Genomic DNA, 16625 nt, shown 5'->3' with positions numbered 1-16625 from the left:
ATTAGAGGGGAGTAAGGAGAGTTCACTCTGTAATTACTTGTCAGATCTAATTGCTTCTAGATTTTCCACCAAGCAGGTCCACAAATTGCTTTGTTATAACCCACGACTGGCTCTGTTAAAACAACCCAAACATCTCGATTCTCCAAATTCACCAGATTCTCATATAGGGCTAACTATCTCGAATAAGCTCAGAAACAATATTCAATTGTCTCTTACAGTGCTTGTAGTCTGTGCATGTAAAATTGTTCTAACAGTGTAAAAGTGTTTGAACTCATTGCAACACAGTGTTGGCACATTTTACCATGCATAAAATATGCTTGTGACTGATGCAAGTTTCATGCACCAAAAACCAGGAAGTGTACCTGATGATTATGCATTACTGCATTTTCCAGAAATAAATAGCTGTAAATCAAACGTCGAACCTTAACCTGCAAGGTCTTACTGTTGATCTATGCAATTATGTAAAACTGCTGGTTTAATTTTAGTCGATTGAATCAGTGACACAACCTAGATAAGCGTGTTTGGATGAGAATGAAGAACGGTGTTTTGTGACGTCGTGCGTATGCATCCTCCTCCTCCACCTAGCTGAGATCCAAGGAGCCGTGGTTTGCCGGCAGGATACCGCCAGCCCCCTTGTTCCTGGACAGTGTTGGCTTCATGTGCCCAATGGGTTTTCAGTGCGGTCAAGGACGCCTGCCCCATGGTCCCCTGTCTGGCGTTCAAGGTAAGGAGAAGCGTGCCGGATGAGTGTCAGCGTCTATGTTTCCTGATTGTTTTCACCTGTGTGCCTGTATAAATCTGCCCTATTCTACTGTTCTCCGTTGGGTCGTTGCTTGGTGATGTTTCCCTGTCATGTGACAATGTAATAAATCCCATTTCCAGCCATGGTGACAATGAGTCTACGATAACTAATGCCATAAAAAATTGTTGATTTGTCATTGGTTCCAAAGTGACTGTCAGCATGCGGCTTTAGTGTTGAATCAGGATGTATTTAGTCCTGTAGAAATACACAACAACCAACATTATTTCCAAATTTAGTGGTCAGTTCAGTAAATTATAATTACTCATTCAGTCTAAAAGATATAACATCTGAGGTGGGAGAAAGAAAGATTTGGTCAAAGAGCCAAGGTGAGTGTAATTAAAAAACTGATGCAAGTGCTGTTTTTATTCACAATTTTCTCAACTGACAGTACCTCCCAATTATATTACAAAAACTGGCATACATGACAGAAAATTTAATGATTACGCAGGATAATGTGATGCTTCCTGACTTTTCATTTCTTGCTCCTTTTTAATTGAAAATGAGTAGCAGTGATTATAAGAAGAGGCAGAGGGTTGTGAAGGAGGTGAGGGTTAGTGCCTCTGCAGATGCCGCAAAATTAATCTACAGCTTTTCTGTCCATGGAAGCAACTTCAAAGCAGGGAGGGAAAGGAAAAGGAGGAGGGGGAAAAAAGCACAATTTGTACTGAAAATACATGCTGAGATCAGCATGAGAGCCAACTGGCACAATCTCATTTCTAAAACATGCTGTTGTTACAGATTGATCACAGATTTTTGTTTTTGTAGCGAAGCCCTTTTTTTTCTCTATGTGTGTGTGTGTGTGTATCCATGAATATCTGCCACCATTGGTTCAATACCTTCAGACATGAGCGGAAGTTATTGAACTGCCAGCAAACTCTACTGTCTGTAGTTTCTCAATCTGGATGCAGTCTCAATCTCATTGCAATTAATAGCGTCAAATATTTAACATACTGTAATTTAATTGAAGTATTAAGAAAAGTACTAAATAATTGTTTCAGAAAGATTCTGATCACAACACAACATTTTAACATAAGGTTGCCAATCAGACATCAGATCTGTTATATTATAGAAATATATATTTTACCAGGTTCTTAAAATTGACATGTCCTGCATGGACACAAATCATGAATACATTTTTGAATGTATGTTTATTAATAACCTGAGGGAAAAAGCGTTTGTCCGCAGAAAGGCTCTCTATTTTTAATAATGTTCTGCGACACACTGGACTGGACTTGCTCTCAACTAGTCAGAAAATGCTGAAAACTCCAGGCAAGTTGCAATCAATTACCAAGTCAGACATTATTGAATGGGTGATGGCCTTCTGGGGAGGATGATTCATACTGTAGTGACCTGTACTGCGGTCAATGAACTGTGAGATTGAAGGCTGCTGTGCTTCATTTATGGCATTACATTTTTGAATTGTACTTATTCTTTCGATTTAAAATAGGGAGTAAAAAATGGAAAACATATTTTTGTATAGCCCAAAAACACAAGCAGTATGACCCAATAGGCTTTACAGCCAATACAGACTACACCCTTTAACCAGACACAAGGAACAACTCCCTAGAAAACTCACATGGAAAAAAATGGAAGACACCTTGGGAAGGAGTAATGTAGATTGGGACCAGATTCCAAGGAAGCAAGAACGTGCAATGGGAATCAGTGTTACTGTAGTCCATTATTTCTAAGATTGTCCGTGCTTATGCTGCTCAGAAACATGAGTCTATCTTTGAGTTGGTGGGAACCAGGTCGTGGTGGGGCCAGTAGTCCACACCTGCACCTCTGTGGTGGTCTCATCATTGGACTCTGGAGGTGGTCTAATCACTTGATTCAGTGCCTCGGTGAGAACACATAGTAACAGCGACAGATGGAGGCATGTAAAATGGAACAGAAATACTATGAGATCCTAACTGAGGTGAATTGAACACTGTCTGTGCTTGACTAGATGACTATTTTTAACTGAACTTGATAATTGACATTGTGTCTAGGATTTTAACAGATCGCCAAAGTGAAAATATTTGACTTCACTTTAGACTGAAACACAGCTCAAGGTGTAAGCAACATAAAAGGGGATTTATATATTTTATATATATATACACACACACAGAGGACTTAAAAACTCATGAGAAGCTTCCAACTGGTCCTATATAGCTCCCTCTAATTGGGTCCAAGTTGGCAACACCTGCGAGCTGCAGTGCACTCTTCCCTGCCCCCTGCTGGTCACCTAGGGAAAAACACAAAACATAAAGACAGAACAGACAGGGTGTAGCCCTGGTGCCCAACAGGGTCGTAACAACTGACGCTTTGTCTAAATCTTGATCACTGACTGGCAAGCCATTCCACAACTGAGGAGCTTTATGAGAGAAAGATCTGATCCCAGCTCTGACCTTCTGCACTTTGGGTACCAGCAGGGAGCAGCATCCTTCAACCACCTGTTGTGCATACTGCAAATAATTTTTTGCTCACCACCTGGTAGCTTTTGCATTAAAATTAAATGACCTTCAGTTTCATGTTCTTGAAAAACCACTCTTTTTTTCGTACAGAGCCTGGGAGGGCAACTGGTTCTGTTAGTGTGCACAAAATAGCCCAGTCATTTCCATCTTGTATCTAAATTGTGCACGATATGAATTGTTCCCTTGTTTTTTATGTATTTCATCCACACATTGTTTAACATAACATTATTTACTTTAAAGCTTGGAAAGCATTGTAATTACATGCAATGGACAGAGATGTTTTAATAATAATGGGTGGTAGTAGCATAGTGAACCAGAAGACCCTTTGAACCAGAAGACCCAGGTTCAAATCCCACTTACTACCATTGTGTCCCTGAGCAAGACACTCAACCCTAAGTTGCTTCAGGGGGGACTGTCCCTGTAAATACTGATTGTAAATCGCTCTGGATAAGGGTGTCTGATAAATGCTCTGAATTTAAAATAAAGTTTTGTTTTGGTTTGAAATACAGAAATATTGTATCAAGTTTAGATAATAAAGGAATCGTTATACTGTATGTATGCAGCAACTGAAGAGGATTCCAAGGTTGACTGGACTCTAATGATGATGAGACCAACATCCTGCGTCAGAGCACTTAGAAAAAACAACATACTGCCCACCCACCTGCAGGAGCCCTCACAATACAAGGCAAGGCCACATGCCATTCTTCTCCTGAGAAACCTGAATGCAGGGCCAGATGGGCCTAAAGGATGGAGAAGAAATTATTCATATATGAACATATGACAGGAAGATGGACCGGTACATTTATCTGTGGGAGCATATGCAAAATTAAAATATCAGAATATCTTAAGTCTAATTTCTGATCAATTAGTATAATAATATTGTAATAATTGTCTGAAGATAATGTATTCAAATGTTTTCCACCACCTGTTTTTTTTTTTTTTTTTTTTTTTACAAATAATCACCAACCCTGCACTGACAGGGTTGCAGGCTCACTTTACCCTAGAAGGGGGTTCCTGTCTGAATCACTTCCCACCCTAGAAGGGGGTTCCTGTCTGTATCACTTCCCAAAGTTTTTTCTTTTCCTAGCGTTGTGTGCAGAAGGGTCAAGTGTGGGGTGTGTCAACAGTAGGGCCTGTCAAAGCCCATTGAGACATACTGTATGTGATTATGGGCTATGTTGTTGTTGTTATTGCAATATGTGTTAATTTAGATTTCAACTGTACTTATAGTGTTTTGCTGTACCTATTTGTGTGGTGTTATGGTGTATAATTGCCATTAGTTATTCATGAAATGACATTAGGTTTCACTGTTGTTCAGTTGTGACTGCTACAGTTCCTGTTCTCCTCATTTTAATCATTTTAATAGATGCATTTCTGCCTTAGACAAGAAGTGTGAATCATGATGCACCCATTGAGGCAAATGATGTACCCCCAAATTCATGTGTTTTTGTCTGAGGTGAGCAAACAATTGTAGTGAAGGCTGAAATTGTGAAGTCTTTATTCATTACCTACCCATCCAGCGTTTAAATTTATTAGCTCAGAAGGGCGTGCAAAAGGCCTTTCCGTTCATTATTTACAGTGAGTGCTTATGCACCTGCTATCTGAGCAATTCCCATTGATTTCTCAAGTGATTTAATAAGCTGTCCGGGGTACTGTGCATAGAAAATTACACCCGGGCTTTTAAAAGACCAGCCTGCTTTTGTTCAATCACTGTTCACACTTGGACACTTTGGGCCAGAGGGTCTAAAGGCTGAGTTCTTATAAGCCTCAGTATCTGTGCAGAGGTGCATATCAGCCATGGCTGCTCAAGTTATGGGCTGTCACCTTCCCTCACACCCTTGATTGCTGAAAGAGTGGCAATGCATCTAGTCATTTACACCAAAGGAATGTTTCCAAATATTGAAATCAGTGGGCCACGCGGCACCCTACCAGGCTGTGGTGGAGTATAGGATGGAACTGTAAAGCTGATAACAACATCAGAAGATATTCTTCCCTTTTTTTCTCCTTTCAGAACCCCAGGCCTATTGCTGCTTATTTACTGTACAGTAAGTGATTGAAAGTGATTGATCTATTTTCTGCCAGAACTATTATCACAGTGCACATACAGTAAATTCCTCACTGAATGTGTCCAGGAATGTATGATTGACTAGTTTGCCAATCAGAATTCTTGAATAAAAGTAATAATCTGTCAGCAGGTTTAGTTTGGCAGGAGATATGGTACCAAGATGTCTATAACAAAAATTGTTTATGGATGGCATTGTGAACAGGAGGAGGACCTTCTCGGTGTAGCCAGAATGGGAGATGTTGTAATGCTTGATAACCTAGTTTCATTAAAGTGTGTTAAGAACTTTTTTTAAAAATATGTCAGTGTACTACTTTGTGTGAGTGCACTACTTTGCACCTATTGACAAGAGTGGGCTTAAATTGTCCAGAATGAGGAAGTAGGGTACATGTGATCGGTCAATCATAGAGCTATGGGCTTCTCCCATTTAAAAAAAAACATTTATGACACATCTTCTTCAAGATACCGATAAGTAAGTGGTCCTTACTTAAAAAAAAAAACTTCCCTAACAATTACAGCAGTATGCACTTTCAATATTTATACTTTTTATAAATATCAACATTTTATAAATATTTTATAAATATCAACATTTTGACATGCAAAAATCTGTTATAGATGAAGAAAGTTGCATAGATCATATGGGTATATTGGCACATGAAAAGATGGGTATAATAGGCAACAAATTAAGAATTAATTCTTAATTTGGAAGCTGGACAGCACTGGTTAGCTATATGTTTTAAGATCAAAGAACAAACTTCAAAGACACATCATAATATCCAGAATTGCATCCAAAAACATCAAATAAAAGTGTGTTCTGTTCACTCTTTTAGTTTTTAAATCTGGTTGCTAGTGTCTCATAACACATCTTGCTCCAAATGAGCCTTGCCAAATCTTTAAGAAACACACATGGGTGTGTTTCACCCTGTTGTTTCTGACATGTCTGACATGTTCTTATAAATCAAAGAATTTAAATTAAGTCTGGGAAAAATTACAATATGGTTTTGGAAATTAAGACATTTTTGGAATAAGACTTACAATTTGTTGTTCATTGTAATGATTAATTCTAACTCATTTATTCAGGGTCATCTTCCAGCTACGGCACCCCTGTCTGGTGCCTTCTGGGATCATGCAGCCCCTCTCAGTGCACGTCCCCGCTGGCAGAGCGGCCAGCTTCCCTCCCTGTACCGAGCAGGGAGGCGGTCCCGGAGCCTCCGGCAAACATTCAAGGCACTCCTGGCTAATGCCTTCTGGGCACATGCAGCCCCTCTCGCTGGACGTCCCTGGTGCCAAGGTGGGGGATTTGCCAGACCATCCGGCTAGCCCCTTCTGCCCTCTTCCTGCCTATCCCAGCTGGGTCCAACCCGTGTCATCGTCGTAGTCCATGTCTCCCTCTTACCCCTGGAAGTCACGTGGGTCTTCACGGACTTTGCGACAATCTCGGACATGCGCGATGGCTGGAGCCACCAATCCACGTGAACGGCACTTTCGGCGTCCGTGTCCTCCCACCGGTGGTCCTGAGGGTAGTCCACCCTGCTGACATCCCGGACCCAGGGCGCAATCAACTCCCATGGGCATCCCGTCTGGAGCCCGCTCATCTCTCCGCTGGAAGAACGCCTCTGTTGTCACTTCCGGGTTTCGCTGAGTTCTTCTCAGTCTTCCTCCTCTGCCTTCTCTCTCTGCGCTTTTTTTTTTTGAGCTCCAACATTCTGTTACGATGGCGGGCTGACGGGGGAAGGAAGCCCAGAGTTGGGACAAACTGGGAAGGGGATTTTATTAAAAAACATAAATAAACAAGGCACGATGGCCGAAAAGAGAAATAAAGGGGATCAACATAAACAAATCCACAGCCATGTGGAGATTGGCAGAACTAAAAAAAAAGGTTGCCAAACACGGTCCACAAGAGTTCATCAAAATGTCGGAGCTCCAGAGCGGCGGAAACCACAGGCTTTTTAAAAGAGGCATCATCAGCTGTGGCCAATCCTGACAACTGTAGTGAAAATATAACAGATTACAGTATAAGATGTGTCAAACAAAATGTGTCAGTTCTCACAATGTTTACCATTCATATCGATTTGTACCCTCTCACAAACAAAACCGCTAAAAGAGGTAATACAGAGAATTTTCACACAATGAAAAGGCCATAATTTAGTGCTTTGTAACAATAATTATTTGTGATAATAAATAGTTCAGTGCTCATGTGTGACTAAATTTCAGACATACTAATTACAGATATTGTAACAGTTCACAGCTCTGGCACCATCAAGAGGCCCTTGGCATATTAAGTTGACCATGTTTGGCATTATTCTCTGCTTACCTGTCACGCCAGCGAGCTGACGGGGGAAGGAAGCGCAGAGGCGGAACATACTGGGGACAATGATTTATTAATAACAATAAAGAAACACGACACGATGGCCGAAAACGGGAAATAAAAAGGAGAGAACTGAAACTAACACGCAGATGTGTGGCAATTGCCAGAACTCAAAACACTTTAAACAGAACAGTTACAAAGTCAAAAAAAATGCTGCTGCTCCAGAGGGGGAGAACCACAGGCTTTTTAAAAGCTGTCCTGATGGGTCCCAGCTGACACCAATCTTGACATTACCTAAGCATTCAGACAGCAGAGAAATGCTCAGATACACAGACATTGTGTTAATTAGTGGAGCTGCAATTTGTGCTCTTTGGGTCAGTGATGCCTGTTACCATAGAAACAGGATGTAAGCTTGGGTCACTCAACGAGGATAATGGTTTTGAAAATATACTTATTAGTATTTAAAAAAAATGGACCCCACTGTTTCTGTTGCAGGATTGTTTAAATATTTTAAATAGGGTAAAATATTGTGAATATAATAATATGGAAATTGAAGAGCACTGAATAATGTAAGGAACTTTATGATTTGTTTGAGTTCTTCTGGTTCATTGGCAGGTCTATTACCCATTAGACTTCAGCTAGTGTGTTTTCTAACTATACCGCAATTATTTCATTTTACAAACTGAAAAGTAAGTTCATAGCATCCAACCATTTTCTACAGCAGACACCTTCCTCATGGTAAGATGATATAATCTAATTAAATCACTATAATCAACTTATAATTATTGCTATAATCAATAATCATTTTGGTTTCAGAGCCCGCCTCAATGCTTTGTTTCTATTGTTCTTGTGTTCCAATTCAGAAAGTTTGCACTGCATTACCAAAACCACTCTTCAGGTGTGCACGGTGCAAGCTTGGTGCTGGGTGGGACCTGGGTGTGGTTTAGGTTCATTAATTGGTTACAGTGTTGGACACTAATCTGCACTGTCTTCCACATGCTATCCATAATTCCCCTGTGTTCTAAGTAGCTGTCTATGCTTGTGAGATTGTCTGTGTTATTTCTATATGTCAATTATTTTATATTTCCAACAATTATTGACACTTTTAGTGATGGCTATCAGTAGCAGGATACAGAGCACGAACAGTCATGTTCCATGTCAGGACTGGCAACTCGTCATAGTCCACTAACAATGACTATAGAAGTCCCTGTGAAGAATACAGTGTTGAGTGCTAATTGGTGGCAAAAATACCACTCCCATGATTCCCACTACACCACTATTATTGAACATATTGGTAAGGTTTTGTATACAATATTAAGATGCATCAAAATTGTATTCATGACTGCAGTATAATTACATCCTTTCCTCCAGTAACTGTAATATATAACAATTAAGTTTTTTTTTTTTTTTTTAAGTTAGTACTCTCAAACACTTGATAAGTGCTTTTAGGTAAAAAGCTGATAGCCCATTTGTTTCTTTTTAGGTGTCTGTCAGTGTCTTAAATCTAATGCAGGCAGCTACAGAAAGCCAGAGGAGACAGCAGAAAAATGGGGTGGTGTGGGAGAATTTGCGAAGGTTGAAAATGAGTCACGCAGCTGCATTCTGGATCTGTTGCAATGGATGGATGGCCTACAGAGGCAGACCTGGCAGGAGCGAGTTGCAGCTGTCTAGTCCTGAAATGACATGAGACTGAACAAGTACCTAGGTGGTCTGTGTGGAATAAATTGACAAATCTTTCTTGTCTTGGAGATAATAAATCGACGTGAGCGATTTATTGAAGAATATGAGCAATATGAGAAGAAAAGGACAGTTGATTGTCAATGGTTACCCAAGGTAACATGTGGAGGTAAAGTGAGGGATATCAGAATTGTCCAGGGAGACCATAAGATTCATAAAAATTATAATTGGTTGGATGCTGTTAATGTCTGTGGGCCACAAAGTGATGTTTTCTTTTTTTGTGCTGTACATGACCAGAATATGGAGCTCTTAAAGGTATTGGTGATGAAATTGAGAAGGTCACGAGAGAAAGCCTGGGTCCTGTGGGCAAGTGGTACAATTGCGTGATTAGATTACTTGCAGGATCGAATCTGTTGTTAGATTGGAAAATTGCAGCAGTGAAATAGAGGAGCCTTCCTTAACGTGACTAGAGGATGAGGTAGGAATAAATGATTGAAAAGGTGAGCTGGTGGGTTGAATCATGTTGAAAAGACTTTATGGAGTTTGTGAGTGTACGCCCCCTAGGCCTTTGAGTGGTAAAAGGCATCTTTGGTTGTTTTACCAACCTAGTTACCTGAATAACTTTAATAGTTCCCTGGTAAATTCATTTAGAACAGTTTACCTAAAATGTAAAAAAAAATTACAGAAACAGAGACAAATGAGATTTCCTCCCATGTGGAAGGCACACTGGAAGGGCCTACAGTTTTTGGAAATGAAATGGGTGGGTTTAAAATGTAATTACTAGCTGCTTACCTTGTTAGCATCCATTTTTACATCTCTCTCAGGATAATTAAAACGCATCACCAACAACTTATACCGTCTAGGTAGGGTGATGATGAAAGACACTGTCTGTCACGTCCATGTGGGCATGACGCGGCGGGTGAACGGAGAGGAGGACTAAGAGTGACGAGGAGACGAGGAATGAAGGACGCTTTCACCTGACATCACGGAACAGGGGTTTTAATGGTGACTCACAGGACAGGGGAGACATCCGAGACATAGACACTGGTGAACACGGAACATAACGTCAAAGACCTGACAGCGGACAGAAACGAACAGGGCAGCTTTTTACAATTAACACAGGTGAAAACAATTAGGGAACATTACACATGACAACAATTAAACTCCGGTCCGGATCCGGACCGAAGTAACCCCATTTCGGACCGGATCCTGACACTGTCCCACTTCATATCGCTGATCATAACTTATAATGTTGTTTACTAGCATCTGGGTAGGGAAGGGTAGGCATCTGAAAACTAGGTCCAGGGCGTTTCCTACTTTTATGTGTGGGACAAAAGTTGCTCAGTGTCAGAGGGAAGCAATAGAGAAAGGGTAGAAGTTAAGAAGTCATGAGTTTGTCCAAGGGGAGTTCTATCCAGTAGATGTGAGGACAGAGATAGAACACCTGATACAGTCCTCTTGCTTAGTTTATCTGCTCTGATTCCAGAAATGTGTCTTAGTTCAAGCATGTTCATGGACACACCTTGGCAAGGCAAGTTGATAAAGGTGTAAGATGGGAAATTCTAGGTCCATGACATTTTGTGCTTTTGTCTTTTGTGAAGGTCCCCAGTCTGTATCTTATGTAGCTACGACATCCCCCAAACAAGAGGTGTCGAAAGTCAACTAATGGCCTGAGGTGTTACGGGACATGAAAGGACAAATCCTGATTGGTCTGTGGGAACTTTTTCGGAGTAAAATGTATGAAAGAATTTCCTCTTGTGGACTTCTCTTCTCTCTTCCCCCTGGCCTTTCTCTGCTTGTTTCTCCGGGGCCAGGCTGCTGATGCCTGGTTTATGGCTTTTTTCTCTCTCTCACGCTCTGGATAGGGGCGTAAATGCTGTAAATGTAAATGTAAATTACAGTAAAATATAAAAAAAAATCACCAACAATTGGTGTTTTCGGATTAAAAATAATGTGAAGTAATCCCAAGAATTATTGCAAAATGGTTATTGCAAAAATTCTAAATGAATTCATATAAGATTGACAGAAGGGCCTGGATCAGTACCAAAGAGATTCACTCACAGAGCATACCAAGGACAGGCCAAGCTTCTAACTGAGCACTAATCAAATGTATGTTTTCAGTGGGGGCAGTGGCCTTGGTTTTTAAGCGAGGTTCATATTGCCAAGACACAGGGCAATGTAAGCTCCTAGGACCAGAGCCAGCCATATCCTGTGAGCTTTTGGGTTCTGTTGGAGCTTGGGTAAACTATGTTTATATGTATGTATAAACTATGGGAATTTGGAATAAATGCTCTATAAATCAACATTAAGATTAGTTCATTTTCGGCTTCCCATACACTCCGATCTCATAGATGAGACTGAGGTAACATTAACTTTAGAACATTAAATAAAATTTCAAAAATATATATAGAAATAATAATGAGGAAGAGATTAAACAGAGAATAAGTGAGGGCTGACTTGAGAGTGTACTTAGTCACTGGTTAGACTTCAGTATGTGTTTCTAGGACACAGGACATCATTGACACTTATCGTAGGACTGTGAATAAAGGTATGGAAAGTTTACATGTGTACATGTAGGGCATAAGCAGCAGTGATGCATGCAGCCAAGGATGCTGTTGATCATTATAATTAAGAACCCTCCTAATGTCTCTGTGATGCCCAGAGGCTGCTAAGCAGGAGCGATCAGGACATGTTTAATGCTGCCTACGGCATTTATGTAGATGCTCCCTTATCATGTCTTTGTTGGTTTTGTTCCTGTCTGTCAGGATTGGCTCCAGGTGCTTTTTCCACCTGTAGCCTATCCGGATGGCTTTTAAAAGCCTGTGACCCTGCCTCTCTGCAGCAACGGCATTTTTGTGAACTCTCTCATGAACTTGTGTGTGAACTTGACCTGGCAACGTTGTATGTGTATTTTGAGTTTTGGTGTTTTCCTTTTAGCCCTTGTGGCGGTTGTCTTTCCTTTATAATAAAATTCCTTTTTCCTGATGTCCTGCTTCTGCGCTGCCTTCCCCTTCCAACCCCTAGACATCTTACTAGAGTTTTACTAGACATGATCAATGAATAACTTTTCAGACACTGACCATTACAGCCTTTGTATAACAACAATAAAGATTTGTTGACTTTAAATTATCCATTGATATTGTGTGCACTTAATGTCCTGTGATGGGCTCTGACCACCACAAGTGGGAAAAAAATTATGGTGGGAAGTGAGTTCACTGCTAGACTGTAATGAGTGTAGTTATTATATTCCATGATCCTTGGAGATGATCCTTGATTGTGTCACCTCCAACTTTACTCTTTCTCCAAAGGACGCCGGCACTCTCTGATAAGGAAGGAGTGCAGGATGCTTCCCCACCCAGCTGTCTCTGATGGAACTGGTATTCAGGCGTCCAATCTGGCATGGCATGAAACAGTGCGACACCCATAAACATATACTTACACATTTACTCTGTCTTTTTTTTTAGGTTACATTGAGTTTTTACTCAGTCCAAAAACAAGTCTGAACTGAAAACTGTAGTTTAGACATTGTAGTATACACACACACACAAATACACACACAGAGTGAAAGGTCATTGGAGCCTATTTCAGGGAACAGCCTGTTAAGAAAGTCTCTTTAAAAAAAAAAGACAGCTCCACTTGCTGGGTATTATGTTTGCAAAGGTCATGTTGTTTGACCGCCTCAGTCTGTGGCTGATGCCATTTGCCACACTGCACTGTCGCCCCTGTAAACTCTTATTGATTGCTGGTGAAAACGCAGGCAAGACGGAGCAAAGTGATCAAAGCGGTTGAGAAAAAAGACGAGCCTGCTTTACATATGTGTGACGGTGACCGCCACTGCAGTTGTTACCACACTGACCGAGACTAACAAGGTGTCACAGTACATTTACATGATTCAAATTTTCTCAGCGCATTGAATGTCCATGGATATAAAGGAGGCCGAATAACTCATGAGCACACATACTGACAACTTGCTGACACCTTTTCCCTATCTCAAACCCTAAGGGTAGTTTTGTTTTCCCTCTTTCTGAAAGCTTTATAAGTTATTACCAGCAGTATGAAGAACATGAAAGGTACTGAATATTCTGCAAAGTGTACTGAATGGAAATTTGCATCACAGACTCATGGTTTCCACCACTGGTCAGAAGAGGCAGTTACATGGTTCATTGTCACTTCACATCAGAGTGAAACTTTGAAGACGATGCTAATTTTGTAGACAACAATAATTCCATATCTGCAAATGACATGACATAACTACACAATGCCTTCACAAGAACAATTTCGTACAAGTGCAACTGATCTGACCTTAAGTGAAGTTAAATACATATAATTTCATTTTCTTGTGCTACATATACAGTATATATGCCTTAATGACAAATGTGGGTTTAAAACATCAAAAATGCTTTGTCTCAGTGGTTCTCAATCCTGTTCCAGGAGAACCGCCTGCCAACCCACACTGCTGCCAAACTGCCTCATTCATTAGTAGTCCATTAATGATTATCTGAGCCTGATTAAGGTTGGGATGGAATAAATACTGTCTGGCAAGGGTCCTCTAGGAAGAGAGTTGCGAATTAGCATATCTGTGCAGCATTGCATTGTGTCTGCATTTGGCTGGTACCTCCCCATAGCTTTGAATGGCAGATAACAGACAAATATTTCATTTATATTTATTTCTGAGCAAATTTCAAGCTAATCAAACGATTGAATGCTTGGTCTAGCACTGCCTTTATAATTGTTAATGTTGTTACTCTTTATTTTCTTGCTTTGGAGTTGAAATAGTTAATTTTTCTTTTATCTAAATGAATTACTTACACCTAGTCTTCACATTTCAAGATTTCACAACACCGCCAAGAGAGAGAAAGCTCATAATCCATCTTCCATTAGCAAGCATTGCTAGGTTCAGGATTCACAATGCAAGTATCCTCTGCAATGCTTTTCTAAATTTAAATATAATACCTAACCATGCCTGTCATATCACACATTCCCACTGATCTCATATGTAATGTACAGGTCTCATTAAAGTGCAAATATTTTCACTCCCAAAAGGATCAAATATTTATGAACTACTACTTTAGACCATAGTACTGCAGCAATAGGTGAAGAATCATGGCTTTTCAGTCAAAAGTCAAAAGGGAATTGATTGTCATTGTGATACACAGCAGCACAGCACACGGTGCACACAATAAAATGTGTCCTCTGCATTTAACCCATTACCCTTAGCCATGACAGGCGAAGTGTGTGGGGACGGTGCTTTGCTCAGTGGCACTTCAGTGGCACATTGGTGGATTACGGGGCCGCTTCCTTAACTGCTAGGCCACCACTGTCCCTTCAAGCTAACTTGACAGATGGATATTGAAAGCTGGAGGGAGTTAAATAAATGTTAACTAGAAATAAGACAATTTATTGACTTACCTTGTTGTGCAGGATGTAATTGTGCACACTGATGTAATTGCCACGATGTGAGGGACCTGATTCTTGCATTAAGACATGTGAGATTTTCCCTCTAATCACATCCCATGTTGCAGTCCTTTCTGAAGTTTTGGAACCAAATTTTTTTAAATAACTTGATTGATCTAGCAACAATAAAGAAAAAAAGAAAGGAATGATAAATTAAACAGATATCGTTCCACTATGTTTGTGGCATTGTATAAGCATTGTATGTAAATAAGTAAATATGTTAATCTTTGCATTTCACAATATGCTTGATGCCACTATCTTCACAGTGAACACATTCCTAATATAATGCCTTCTCAAATAGCAATTTATGCATGACTGGCAAAATTCAATATTTTTACGAATTTCTGTTCATTCATGAGCACAAACACACACACACACACACACACACAAAGGTTGCTTGTTTTTATCCCTGATGGAAATTATAGGAATAAATGATAGTTTGCAACATGTTTGATAAGGGTTTTATAACTACATGTTATTTCACTGAAGTGGAACATTTCAAAAATCTGTTTATTTCGGAACAATCAGATGCATGTGCATCAGATGATTTGCGTTGGGTGTCTTTGGAAAGCTCCATCCTGACAGTTCCCAGAAAATGGGCCTTCTCACCGCTTTTATGTATTTTATGCTCTGACTATTTCTTTCCTTTGTTCTATAGATGCTTTTGTATTCAACTTAGCTTTCCATTGTATTTTCCAAAGCAATTTTGTGAGCATGGATGGTCGAACTGAGAATTTAACCAAATCTTTAAGTATTGATTGAACTCCAAAGGGACTAGAGCAGAGTGGAAAAAGGTATATTAAATTGACCTTGCCTAATGTATACAACTGAGAACAAGTGTGCTTGTTTATTTGTCAATTACAAGCTTGTTGGAGTCAATTCAGGAAGGCACTGTGCTGGGTAGGGGAAAAATTTAAACTCTCAAAGATAAAGTGCCTGCAACTTGCACAACTCAACCAACTGTCTCCAGAATATTTCCTTTATTCCCTCCGAATCCCAGAGCAATTTCATAGCATTTGATCAATGATTGATTTGAAATTGATATGGCCTCATGTGACTTGCTTTTGCTACAGGGGCCTAATGCAATGTACTTGGGGTCATTTACACAGTGACTGCCACAGGAACGAGTATGGTTTATTACAGTAGCCGCAGCGTCTGCAGTCTGATGGAGGGGGGAAGATTACTCATTCTCTCTTGCAGTTAGCAGGGGATTAGGCAACCAATTGCACTGATCCTGGTAGGGAGTGGTAATGGTGCTGTGATCAGAGTGTGTAGTCCATGATGCAGTGTGTGAGTTCATGTGAAAGTGTCTGAGAGAGAGAGAGGCACAACAGGGATAGGGGGATGGTGATGGATGTTTGTCATTATTTGAAGGAACTTTAAATCAACTTTAATATACTGTACAGTTAGGATTATTCATACACTACAAATGGTAAACCATGTTATAGAGAGTCATGTCATGCTTTTGTGTGTAGTCTATTTATTATCATTAACAACTTGTTCTAGAGGAAAAGGAAAGGGAATTGCATCTGTCAGCGACCTCTGCAGGGCAAGAACAGACAAGGGATTTACTGACACTTAAAAAGACCGATACACAGAAATGGTGAAACTGGCACAGTGCAGTGATAAAACATTAATGACCAAACACAGACATGACACATAAAGATACATTTATAAACATAAACAATAAGGTATGCAAACAATAAGGTAATCGGGTCGACATTTGACACACACAAAACTCTGGAACACTGACCTGGAGCACCCCACAGTCAGGTTCATGATAGTGGCTTTAAAAGGCCTTCATGTTCAGGTGTTTGAGAAAAGAATTTTTTTTTCAAGTCAATCTGTTCAAGTATGTCATTCAACTGA

This window comes from Denticeps clupeoides, chromosome 12 (assembly GCF_900700375.1).
Source record: "Denticeps clupeoides chromosome 12, fDenClu1.1, whole genome shotgun sequence".
Classification (NCBI taxonomy): Eukaryota; Metazoa; Chordata; class Actinopteri; order Clupeiformes; family Denticipitidae; genus Denticeps; species Denticeps clupeoides.
The sequence above is the reverse complement of the archived record's forward strand: the minus strand, read 5'-3'. Positions refer to the sequence as shown.